Consider the following 12,878-nt stretch of genomic DNA (forward strand, 5'->3'; position numbering starts at 1 on the left):
TAAGTGCTTTGCTCCTCAAGAATGAAGTGACAGTGATGTATGTTCACAAGCAAAAACACTCTAGTTGGCAACATGAGCAGGGCCCCCCATCATCACAGTGCTGGAAGGGGAACAAGTGTGTGTGTGTGTGTGTGTGTACATGCGTGCCTGGGGTCAGGTTTAAAAGGCAGCCCTAATCAGGAATTCTTGAGCAGCCAAGTTCTATTCCCCCCCAAAAAAAGTTTGGGGAAGCCCCTTCGCCTTGGGGGTTTGCACCCCATAGGCTTACTCATGAGCAGGGCTGGTCAGCAGGGTCAGCATTGCTCCAGTCAATGGAGTGATTCGACATATGTGATTATAACAGATACTGACCCAGGGCGGACCACGCTCGCTCAAGAGAGTGCTAAGCCATGGGGACACCTCCTCACAACTCATGAGAAGAACCATCAGAGTGGAGAGGAGGGGAGAGGATTGCCAAGCAAAATCTCTAATCATGTGTGATGACAAAATAACCCCTTCTCATGAGAGTGTGAGGACATTGGGGGTCTATATTGAGCCAGGTTGCTGTAAGGAGAAAAGCTGTAGAGACGGGTACCCCAACAACTGCTCTTCCTGCCTTGGTGGCTTCCACCAAGTAGCTATCAAAGCTTGCTCTGTCAGCCTGTCTGCCCATGTGGGCATGTGTACCCTTGCTTGTCTCCAGAAATGGCAACTCCAGTCTCTTGGGGCTGCTGGAAACCAGGGCTCCCCTCTCCCATGATCTACATATGGATGGATGGATGGATGGATGGATGGATGGATGGATGGATGGATGACTTTATTAGTCAGTAATCAGCAATCAAAACATAAAATGGAAAATAGAATTAAAGTCAAATCAAATCAAAAACAACAGGACTGGGTAATAGAGTATCAAAACATATACATACAGAGGTTTTAGTACGAGACCTATCTCAGTTTGCAAGCTGTGGCACAGAACCTTGCTAGCCCAGCTGTAATTGCTGTAGCAGATCTGCATACAGTGCAACGCTGGACTGAATTCAAAACCAGGAATTTTGAATAGGAGTAAAAACCCAGTGTTCTACCCATCCATACATGCAGCCAGGCTCTGACACTAGGAGCATCAGAATCTCCTTTGGGTGCAGTCAAGGTTTCACAGGAAAGTGGGTGTTGCAGCACTTCTGTTCTATCTATTACCATGGAGAGTTGGGGGCTCCACACAAGCGGGGGGCCTGTTGTTGGGCTAGCTCAATTTGTGAGCATGAAGTCCAATGGGATACCTAGGGGTTACAGCCTCATGGTCCTCCCCAGCAGACTAGCCCTCTCATGAGAGGAATAACCCACAAGCTGCCAGTGGAGCAGGAGTATAGTTTGGTCTGCATGGACTGCTTCGATGGGGTGATCCCTTGCAACAGCATCATAGGTCACAGCAGGACAGACTCCCCCAGGATCCTTTGCCCTCCCTCATATACATATCCCCTCCTAGGAAGTCTCTATGTTCCCTCCCCTTTCCTAAGTAACAGGGAAATGGTGCCTCCCAATATCCCCCCCCCAAAAGGATTGTGCTTGTGTGGGACTATTTAAGTGCAGAGTACTTAGGAGGGTGGCAGTGCCATTGCTATCTGAAAAGCGGTGGCATGCCATGACATTTAAACGGATTAAATGCCCTTTCCATGCTGAGGGCAGAGGACAGCTCTGAGAATGCACAATCGTGTTTGGCATATCCCCTTAAAGATTGTGGCCAATCGTGGCTGCTCCGCTGACATCCTGACACTTTGCCCACAGTCTGGCCGTGGAGCTTGCTGAGATCAGCCTCAGCAGCTGAGCAGCACAGAGGGGCTCCCCTCTCCCGGAACTCGAGGTTAGTGGATTGCAGTTGGAAGGACATCTAAGGTGTGATTTAAAGTTTCAAATTTTTATTGTTTATTTATTTATTTGATTTGATTTCTATACTGCCCTTCTAAAAGTGGCTCAGGGCAGTTTACATTAAAACAAAACAATTAAAATCAATTAACAATTAAAAAGAGAGACTATAAAACACCATAAAACAATTAACAGTTAAAACATTCAAAACAGTTTAAAAACCCTGGAAAACCAGGTTACAGCAAGTTAAAAACATATACAAATTAAAAACCCTGGAAGGCCAGGCCAAATAGATAGGTTTTTGAGGGCTCTCCTGAAGGCCAATAATGAATTCAAATTACGGATTTCTACAGGAAGTGCATTCCACAGCCGAGGAGCAGCTGCAGAGAAGGCCCGCCTCTGAGTTGCTACCAGACATACCAGTGGTAACTGGAGATGGACTTCCTCAGATGATCGTACGGTAGGGATCATGCAGAAGAAGGCACTCTCTAGGGTGGGTTCTCCAAACTCTGGTTTCAGTAGGTTCTCCACCCTTCGGTTTCATGTTTCGTCTGAATTTGGCTATGTACTTACTTAGTAGCCCCTGAAAGTCACTGGAATTTTTACAATAAAATAGGTTCAGAGTTGTAGTCTAAGAAAAAACAGGGCATTTTTGCATGTGCTCAACTATCAGGAAACAGAAAGCAAACTAGAAGTCATATTTCAAAAGGTGGAACATGCTGCAAAGATAGTACAAAGAAAACAACAGTAACTTTTACCTTAAAACCGACATCAGAGAAATTGGAAAAGAAGGTGTAGAGTTCAAATGGCTAAGATAAAAGAGGCCAAAACCCAAGATCAGATACTCATGCAGATCGACAAGTGAAATGAATTAAGTTTAAGAAAAGAGCAAAGCTAAGATTGTCTAAGGGAGAAAAAAAATGAGACAGGATGTAATGTGAAAAGAATGATTATGGGGTAGATAAAAAGACTGTCTCAAGCAGGAAACATCTAAAAGAGTAAGAGTTTCTCTTTCAAAGAGATTCATGGGGAAATTCATTTGACACTGTAAGAATAAAATGGACCAGAAGATGCAGTAGAAAATGTTTCCTCTGTGTGAACTGTTTTAACTGAACAAGCACAGTGCATGTATTTTTCAAAAGCTATAAAGCCAAGAGACAAGCTACTGAACTCCTTGTATAGATGAAAATATCTTTCACTGAGTAATAATGTTATGCCCTGAGCTCAGACAAAACATAGTTGATTACAACTAATATGCCAGCTGTTGCACTGGCAAACCATCATACATAAACCATCACACTATAAGGTCCACCTCAGATTCAGGGAACAAGTCAATACTAATTTGTATTCATTACAATTTTAGGACAAAACCTACATTATATGAACATTTTTCCATGTTGTTAAATATCTTGCTGATTTTTGAAAAATAAACACAACCAAAGATTAAAAACAATAAACTAAGGTTTTTAAAAAATCAGCAACATTATTTGAACATTTTCAGAGTTATTTTTTAGAAAAATGAATAATTCAGTCTTTAATTATTCCAGAAAACCCAAAAACTATCATTTGTGGACCTTGTCTAATGAAAAGCATTTTTGTTTTGATTGATGAGGAGTATATTGCTACATACATTATTTATGTATTACATTTTTATCCCATCTGCCCACCAAGGAACTAATCAACCAACCATTTTTCATACCTATGATTTTTTGAAAGGTTTGGAATGAGGACAGAAATCGCTCACAATAAGGGAATTAACCTTCCCTCTGTTCAGAAGAATTTCAGTTTTGTTTCATTACATTTCAGAGTTTCAGACATTTGATAAAATGCAAATACAGATATGGATTTAAAGACAGTTTACTTTTTTAAAAAGTTCTTCTACATGTACTTTTATCATCCTGGCAACTTAAAAGGGAGTTTTATTTTGTTCTAATATAGCTATTCATGCCATGAACATTCCTGTGTGGCAGGTTGAGTGGCAACATCTGGTTATTTTCTACTTCACACTTTATTAGGCTTTGAAAAGTAGCTATAGTTCATTCAGTTTTTACCCAATGCAATGCTTTCCCCATATATTCTCGTGTTATGTGTCTATGAGGTTAGATGGGCCAAACATGGTGACAGCTGTTACTCGCCACTTGTTCAACAAATTGAGAAGATAGATTTGTTTGCATATTATGATTAGGAATACAATATCCAAGTAGTTTAGCAAGAAAATCTTAAAATGTGAATTTTTGGCGGTGTGCATACATAATCATACTTTTTAATTAAAAACAACGATTATTTCCTACAAATGCTTTCTCGTCATTCTAGCAAGGATCTCATGATAAAATAGCAAAAGCTATGGACACAATTCAATAGAAGATAAGAACTTCTAAGTCTGATTGAATTCAGTTAGTAAAAATTAAGCAACTGCATATTTTGTGGAGACAAAATTGGCAGTGAATGTATTGTATGTATGATTCTAGTTAGCACTATCCATTTTCCAGACAAGAGGAGTCTCACATTCCCAGATTCACGCAGTCATGATGCATAGATATAGAGATTAGATTTATTGGATATTATACAACAATGCAGCCTTGAACGTTTAGCTCATTGTTACTACCTACTTGATAACATGGTACCAAACTTGTAGGGGCCCGGATACTAATTTGTGTGAGTGGAATGAAGTTAATGCAGATGATCTTTCACATCCCTTCCTCCCCACTGCAGTGGCCTTTGAGATCTATAGTCTTCTCAAGGATAGACTAGTCATCCGAGGTGGGCTGACGATCCAAGTCCAGAGCAGAGAACTGGTCTACCACTGACCCCAATTGGTAGACCAGCTTTCCCTGGGGGAAAGCACCATTTTGAGGCCCGTTTCCCCAGCAAAATGGGGTGCAAAATGGTGTTCAAATCACCTGAATCAATCAAATTGGGTCAAATCAGGAGTGATTCTCTTTGACCCTGACCCTGACCCTGAATTGGGCCCTCTGTTTTGAGGGCGATTCGATTCAGAACCAAATCTCTGAATTACCCCCCAATTCGACCCAAATCAATTTAAGGTCAAATTGAATTGCACACCTCTACTGATATCCTATTCGTCTGGCACAGCGCAAGATAAAAACTATTTCCTGAATCAGAAGAACATTTTCCAAATTGTTACAAGTCCTGGATCTTCAAGATGACCCCAAAATCTAAAGAAGTGGAAGCAGGGTTAAAATAAGGCCTTCTGCTCAAGTGAAAAAGGAAAGGTCTCAGAAGTCAGCTCCTTTAGGGGAATTACCCTCTGGTTTTTACTGAACTGTTAGTATCCATCTAGAAGCAATCAAACAACTTGTAACAAGGAAAAATGCCTTTATTAATTAACTTGCAAATGACTCAAGTAATGGCTCATTGCGTTGTAGCCAGACAGTTCACATTTTAAATCAGTTTCTGCACTGTGGGACGAAATAAATAATACAACATGCTAACCATTTGGAATTGTAGTGAATTCTCCCAGGATTCAGAGAAGTTTAAAAAAAAGATAAAATGAGTTAAGAGGCAAAAGTACAAAGAGGAACAGGAATGTGAGGGGTTGGGAGAGGGAGAATCTATATGCTACCAGGGACAGACAGAAAAGGATAAAAGTAACAAATAGTGTTCCTTTTATGCAGAACGTTCTGTTATGGGGTACTTCCTTATCCTGAACTCACTTCCTTTCCAAATATATTGAGTAATTAATGGATATTGAGTAATTAGTGGAGGAAGCATTTCCTATGATGTTCACAAAATGGCATCTCCATGCTGAGCCAGTTTACTTTTGAATACCAGATGCTAGGGACAACAAAGGAAGACTGTAAACTTCCCATGGTCATCTGGTTCACTACTGCTGGAAACAGAAAGATGGCCCTTTGGTCTGATCCAGCAAGGATTTATTTATTTATTTATTTTTGCATTTTTATACCGCCTTTCGTTAAAATATAGCCCCAAGGCGGTTTACAAAAGTTAAAAACATACAATAAAAACATACAATAAAAACACAAGGATGTTATTATGTAGGTGGTGTCAGAGTAGCACAAGGCGGGGCATGGGACCCTCTTGGATAAATTGCTCATGGGAAAAGTTTCCCATGAGCTCACTTATATTTACATTTAGGACGGGAGCGTGTAGGTGAAATACACTATGATTTTAATTCCAGAACTCTAATATGTGAGACTGTGTCCCTGCCTACCCACCCCCAGAAATACATTTTGACCCTTCTGTGCCCCCTGTTGGAATATTATTTGTAATAGCTCTCAACAGCCAAAAAGCATGGTTGGTTTGCACAGCACTTAGGTAACTATGATACACGCCTTATCAATGAAGCTTGTGGCTGTTGGTAGATACCCTCATGCCTTGAGGATATTTTATAATGGCACTGCTTAAAAGTATGAACGGGGAGAGGAAACCAAGGCCTCAAGCTAGATGTCTTGAGAGTGTAAATGGGAAATATAACACTTGTAGGCAAATCGGAACCTTTGGGGTTAAAGTAACACTTGGAGGCAAATCGGAACCTTTGGGGTTAAAGTAACACTTCAGCTTGTATATGATGCACAGGTGTGAAAGTGGTTTACTCAAGGGTATAAAAAGGTGGATGGCCTGCCAGACTGTGGGGTGGCCACACTCTAAAGCTTTTGCTAGCACTGAAAAAAAGCTTTGTTTCAAATTTTGATACTGGTGTCCGGTGAATATCTAACCAAGAGGCAAGCGGGATACAGGGCATAATCTCCCTCTTCTAACACCCCCATAATCCCCCCCCCCGGTTCTGCCACTATCTTATGATCTTAAAGCTTTAAAAAAAAGGCATAGTGAAGTGTTCTTTGCAAATATATACCATTACTTAAGGGGCACTGACATATGTTGTGAATAACACACGGAAGCTATTCTCATGACCAGCAGGAACCAGGCTAAGGAAGTTCAGCCCAGTTTCTGCTGGTTGTGAGAACTGCTGGGAGCCGCACAGCTCCCGGTGGCAGCTCAGCAGCAAGCCTGCTTATGGAGCCATGTCTTTGAATGCAGTTAATGGAGTGAGCGTTCTGTTAACCTTGGTTTTTTGGTCATGTGCTTGCAGCCACGGCAGACACACTCGAGGGGCGGGGGAGACTCAGAGGCAGGCCTTCTCTGCAGCTGCTCCTGGACTGTGAAATGCATTCCCAGCAGAAATCCATAACCTGAGTTCATTATGGGCCTTCAGGAGAGCCCTTAAAACCTATCTGTTTGGCCTGGCCTTCCAGGATTGTTAAACTCTTTTTAAACTGTAAAGGTTTGGCCTGGTTTTTCAGATTGTTAAAAACTGTTTTAAATGTTTTAATTGTTAATTGGTTTATGGTGTTTTTGGGGTGGTTTTTTTTTTACAGTTTCCAATTTTAACTGTTAATTGATTTTAGTAGTTTTTGTTTTAATGTAAACTGTTGCTGATTCACTTTTGGAAGGGCCGTCTAGAAATCAATCAATCAGTCAGTCAGTCAGTCGAATGAATGGTCTTGGATAGGAAGAGACAATAGCCTGGAAAGCAGACTGGTAGGTTTGATCTAAACTAAAAGGGCAGTATTTTCTAAGCCCATGGAAATCTGGCCCATATTGTGAACGATGAAGCTTGCTTGGAAATGTCAAGCAAGCTTCAGTAATAAGGTAAATACATTAACAATAATCATTTAATACTCTAATTATTTAATGTATAGCTAAGTCCTCATATGCTCATATAGCAAAACCCTAATAACGTTTTTGCCACCCAATTGCTCCTCCAAACTAGTTGTTCTATAGTTGCCCTCATATGAAAATGTCCCTTAAACATTAGTATGTATATATTTGTGGCTACCACACAAAGGTATGTCATGCATACTGAATGGTACATACCTGATGTGCTGAATCAGGCCCCTAATAGTTGTTTGGGGCCTTTGAAAAACCACTTCTGGGCCACTTCCTACACTACATCAACAAGCATGTATTTTAGCATAAGTTGCTCAAAAAGAACCATACTTAATTCTCAAGGACATGTTTGAAAAAGTTCCATTTCCCTTTGAAAAACTGCATGAATGAGGAATTTTCTTCATATGGTTTAAATAGTCATAAACAGGTCCAGAGTTCCTATGCTCGATTGAGTGGTAGGTGATGTATGGAAGTCTTTTTTTTTTTTTAAATAAATCTTCAGAAACTCCTTAAACTAAGAGGTTTGAAGTCTGTTCTGGGAAGAGGAGAAGCAACCTGAGAAGGTAGCAAGTTTTTCTTAACCCCTGCTTTTCTGCAAGCAAGCAAGCAAGCAAGCAAACTAACTAACTAACAGGAGGAGAGGAAGATTTTGAAGGTCTGGGATCCCTTTAGAGGAGAAGTCCCTCTGTGTGTGTGTGTTTGCCAGGGCTTGTTTTGGGAGCTGTGTAGCACTCAGTTTTAGTTTGTCTCTTGCTTGGAGAGAGACAGTGGGAGGAGCCAGCTAGGGCTGAGGCAAGTCACACCTGGTGAGAGGGGCCACATTCCTGTTGAGCCTGTTTGCCTCTGTTTGAAGCCTACTCTCAACATAAGAGGCAACGGCCAGGGAACTTCATGAACAGGAATTAGCAAACAATGTCATAGAAGTTTTGCATGGAGTTTAGCAGGGAAAAGTGCAGGGGAGCTTAGAAGGAGCCCCCTTGATCACAAGGAGCCCAGTGGGAAGAGAACGTAAATGCTACTCACTCTTTCATATTCTTGGGAAAGAAAGTTTAAACTGTTGAATAGCTGATAACTTCAGCTAAGACCTGACTTTCAAATAAACAATCTCCAAATACACTAAACAGCCAGTAAAACCAGTCATGGAGATAGAAAGCCAGCAGAGTAGGGGGAGCTTCCCAGTGTATTGCACAGAGTGTTGCATGTATGACTATTTGCTCGATGGGAAGAAGTTGTGGGTGTGGGTGTTCAGTGCAAGGAGCTCCTGGCTCTCAGAGAACTCTCAGAGCTCCTGGCTCTCAGAGAAGTTCATTCCCTCGAAGCCAAGGTGGCTGATCTGGAAAAGCTCAGAGAGTCAAAGAGCAAAGTGGACGTGATCTTCAGGGACATGGTAGAGAAACCAGACTCCCAGGTTGATGGCTCCTCTCTTGTCAGGAAGGGGGACTCCCTTAAAAAAACAAACAAAAAACCTCCAAGCCAAGATGGGTGAGGTGGAGTTCTTGGTTGCTAATGAAGAAATAGATATAATGGGCATAACAGAAACATGGTGGAACAGTGAGAACCAGTGGGACATTGTTATTTCTGCATTTAAACTCTACAGAAAGGACAGGGATGGGTGAATTGGGGGTGGAGTAGAACTGTATATTAAAGAAGGGATAGAATCCAGCAACCAGAAAACCTAGGAAGACCAGAGTCCTCCACAAAAACTCTGTGGGTGACAATACAAGGCCTGAAGGGAAATGTGGTACTAGGGACAAGCTATCTCCCTACGGATCAAAATGCTGACAGTGACTGGGAGATGCAGAAAGAAATCTGGGAGGCATCAAGGACAAAACTATAATAATGGGAGATTGTAGAAAAACTAAATGAGTTCTTAATTTTATTTGTTTGTTTGTTTGTTTATTCTATTTTTATACCGCCCTTCCAAGCTGGCTCAGGGCGGTTTACAGTTAAAAAACAGAAATCATTAAAAACAATTAAAACAGAAATACAAATATAAACACCAATTTTAAAACATCTTAAAAAACAATTAAACAATCAAAACACTTAACACCCTGAAAACCAGGTTAACATTAAAACAATTAAAACTAATTAAAAACCCTGAAAGGCCAGGCCAAACAGATGGGTTTTAAGGGCTCTCTTGAAGGTCAGTAAAGAATTAAGATTATGAATTTCTGCTGGGAGTACATTCCACAGCCCAGGAGCAGCTACAGAGAAGGCCCGCCTCTGAGTCACCAACAAATGAACCGGTGGTAACTGGAGACGGACCTCCCCAGATGACCTTAACGAGCGGTGGGGATCATGTAAAAGAAGGTGCTCTCTAAGATATCTCGGACCCAAGCCGTTCAGGGCTTTAAAGGTAATAACCAGCACTTTGTATTTTGCCCGAAAACATATAGGCAACCAGTGTAACTGTTTCAAAACAGGCATCATATGGTCTCTCCGGGTTGCCCCAGAGACCAATCTGGCTGCCACATTCTGAACTAACTGAAGTTTCCGGACTACGTACAAAGGCAGCCCCACATAGAGCGCATTACAATAGTCAAGCTGGGAGGTTACCAGCTGATGCACCACTGTTTTGAGGTCATCCTCTCTGAGGAATGGGTGCAACTGTCGAATCAGCCAAAGCTGATAGAAAGCACTCCTGACCATGGCCTACACCTGAGATACCAGGGTGAGGCCTGGGTTCAGGAGTACTCCCAAGCTGCGCACATGCTTCTTCTGGGGGAGTGTAACCCCATCCAGCACAGGAAGTTCAAACTCACCCCTCAGATTCTGAGCCCCCACAATGAGAACCTCTGTCTTGCTTGGATTCAGCTTCAATTTGTTATCCCTCATCCAGCCCATTACTGCCTGTAGGCAGGCATTTAGAGAATGAGTTCCATTTCCTGAAGATGAAAAGGAGAAGTAGATTTGGGTGTCATCAGCATACTGATAACACCCAGCACCTAACCTCCTGATGACCTGACCCAGCGGTTTCATGTAGATGTTAAAGAGCATTGGTGACAGAATGGAGTCCTGAGGGACTCCATGTTTTGAGCATGGAGCATTTTTTGAGCAAAAAAGCTCCTGTTTTGAGGAGCAACTGTCACCAAGCTCCACCATCTGGAATCTACCTAAGAGATAGGAATGGAACCACTGCAAAGCAGTGCCCCCATCCCCAACTCCCCCAGGTGATCCAGAAGGATACCATGGTTGATGGTATCAAACGCTGTTGAGAGATCCAGAAGAACCAGCAGAGTCACACTCCCTCTGTCGATTCCCTGGTAAAGGTCATCTGTCAGGCCGACCAAAGGTGTCAACCCCATAGCCAGCTCTAAAGCCAGTTTGAAATGGGTCTAGATAATGGTTTCCTCCAAAACTTCCTGGAGCTGGTCGGCCACCACCCTCTCAATCACCTTGCCCAAACAAGGGAGTTTGGAGGTTGGCCTGTAGCTGTCCATCGCTAAGGTGTCCAGGGAAGGCTTCTTTAAGAGTGGGCTAACCATTGCCTCCTTCAGGCAGGGGGGCACCCTACCCTCCCTCAGTGATGCATTTACGATATTAACTAGGCCACCTCCAACAATCTCCCTGCTAGACAGAAGCAGCCAAGTCGGGCAAGGATCCAGAGAACAGGTGGTAGGCTGCACTGCCCCAAGCAGCTTGTCCACATCCTCAGGTGTCACAGATTGAAACTGATCCAATCTAATACTGCAAGAGGGATTGCTAGACACCTCCTCCATAGACCTTGAAGAAACAGTGGAGTCCAAGTCAGCCTGAATACAGGAGATCTTATTCACAAAGAACCCATTAAAGGCATCACAGCAGAGCAACTCTGGGGACTGATTGGAAGTAGAAGGAGCAGAAACCAAACTCCTCACAACCCGGGATAGCTCCGCCGAGCGTGAACCTGCAGCCACAATGCGCGCAGACCAGAATCTCTTTTTCACTGCATGCACTGCCACCGCATAAGCCTTCAAATGGGTCACATGCTGAATCCTGTCAGATTCGAACCGAGTTGTCCTCCACTTGCTCTCTAGTCGCCTACTCAGTATAACAAGGGGCCATTTTTGCAGCAGGTTGGAAGGGACGCTTAGGAGCAATCATGTCTACTGCCCTGTTGAGTTCCAGGTTCCAGGTTCCTACCAGGGCATCGACAGAATCAATGGCCGCACCAACGTCAAAATCCTCCAGAACCTTTTGAAATCCCATCTTTGCATCTGTCTTCACAGCAAAGGATATTGAGCATATATCTGTGTCTGAACCAAGCTTCTCAAGGATAGAGGCTAAAGAACTGAGTCAGATAGAGGTGACAAGAAGTGACAATAATAATAATAATAATAATAATAATAATAATAATAATAATAATAATTATTATTATTCAATTTCTATACTGCCTTTCCAAAAATGGCTCAGGGTGGTTTGCACAGAGAAATAATAAATAAATAAGATGGATCTTATTCATTCTACATTCTAAACTGTCTGGAAAAATAAAAATTAACAAATCACCAGATTGCATTCAGCCAAGAGTCCTTAAAGAAATCAAATGTGAAATTGCTGACCTCTTTGCAAAAATATATAACTTATCCCTATAGTCAGGCTCTGAACTGGACAACTGGAAAGTAGCCAATGTAACACCAATTTTCAAAAAGGGATTGAGGGGGTTCTAGGAAATTATAGGCCCGTTAGTTTAGTGTCTGTTCCAGGCAATTGATGGAAAGCCTTCTTAAGGATTGTTAATTGTTAAACATAGAGAAGAAAAGGCTCTGCTGAAGGAAAACTGGCATGGCTTCTGCAAAGGTAAATCTTGCTTCACCAACCTTTTGGAGTTCTTTGAAAGTGCCAACAGGTGTGTGGTTAAAAGTGATCCAATTGGCATAGTATACCTGGACTTTCAAAAAGCTTTCAACAAAGTTTTTTTTAAATCAAAGACTCTTGAAAAAAATTAGCAGTCATGGGATAAGGAGACAGGTCCATGTGTGGATTGGTAACTGGTTGAAGGACAGGAAATAGAGGGTTGTAAATGGAGAGTTTTCACAGTGGAGGGAAGAAAGAGGTGGGGTCCCCCAGGGATCTGTACTGTGACCAGTACTTTTTAATTGATTCATAAATGATCTAGAAGATGGGGTAGGCAGCAAAGTGACCAAATTTGCAAAGGACACCAAACTATTTAGAGTAGTGAAATCCAAAGGGATTGCAAGGAGCTCCAAAAGGATTTCTTCAAACTAGGGGACTGGGCAACACAATGGCAGATGCAGTTTCCGTGTAAGCAAGTGTAAAGTGATGCATATTGTGGGGGGGGGGGGCGCGGGGCGGGGGGAAACCAACCACATATACATTGATGGGGTCTGAGCTGTCAGTGATTGACCAGAAGAAAGATCTTGGGTTCATTTTGGACAGTTCATTGGAAGTGT

The sequence above is a fragment of the Hemicordylus capensis genome, chromosome 3 (genome assembly GCF_027244095.1).
Source record: "Hemicordylus capensis ecotype Gifberg chromosome 3, rHemCap1.1.pri, whole genome shotgun sequence".
NCBI classification, from domain to species: domain Eukaryota; kingdom Metazoa; phylum Chordata; class Lepidosauria; order Squamata; family Cordylidae; genus Hemicordylus; species Hemicordylus capensis.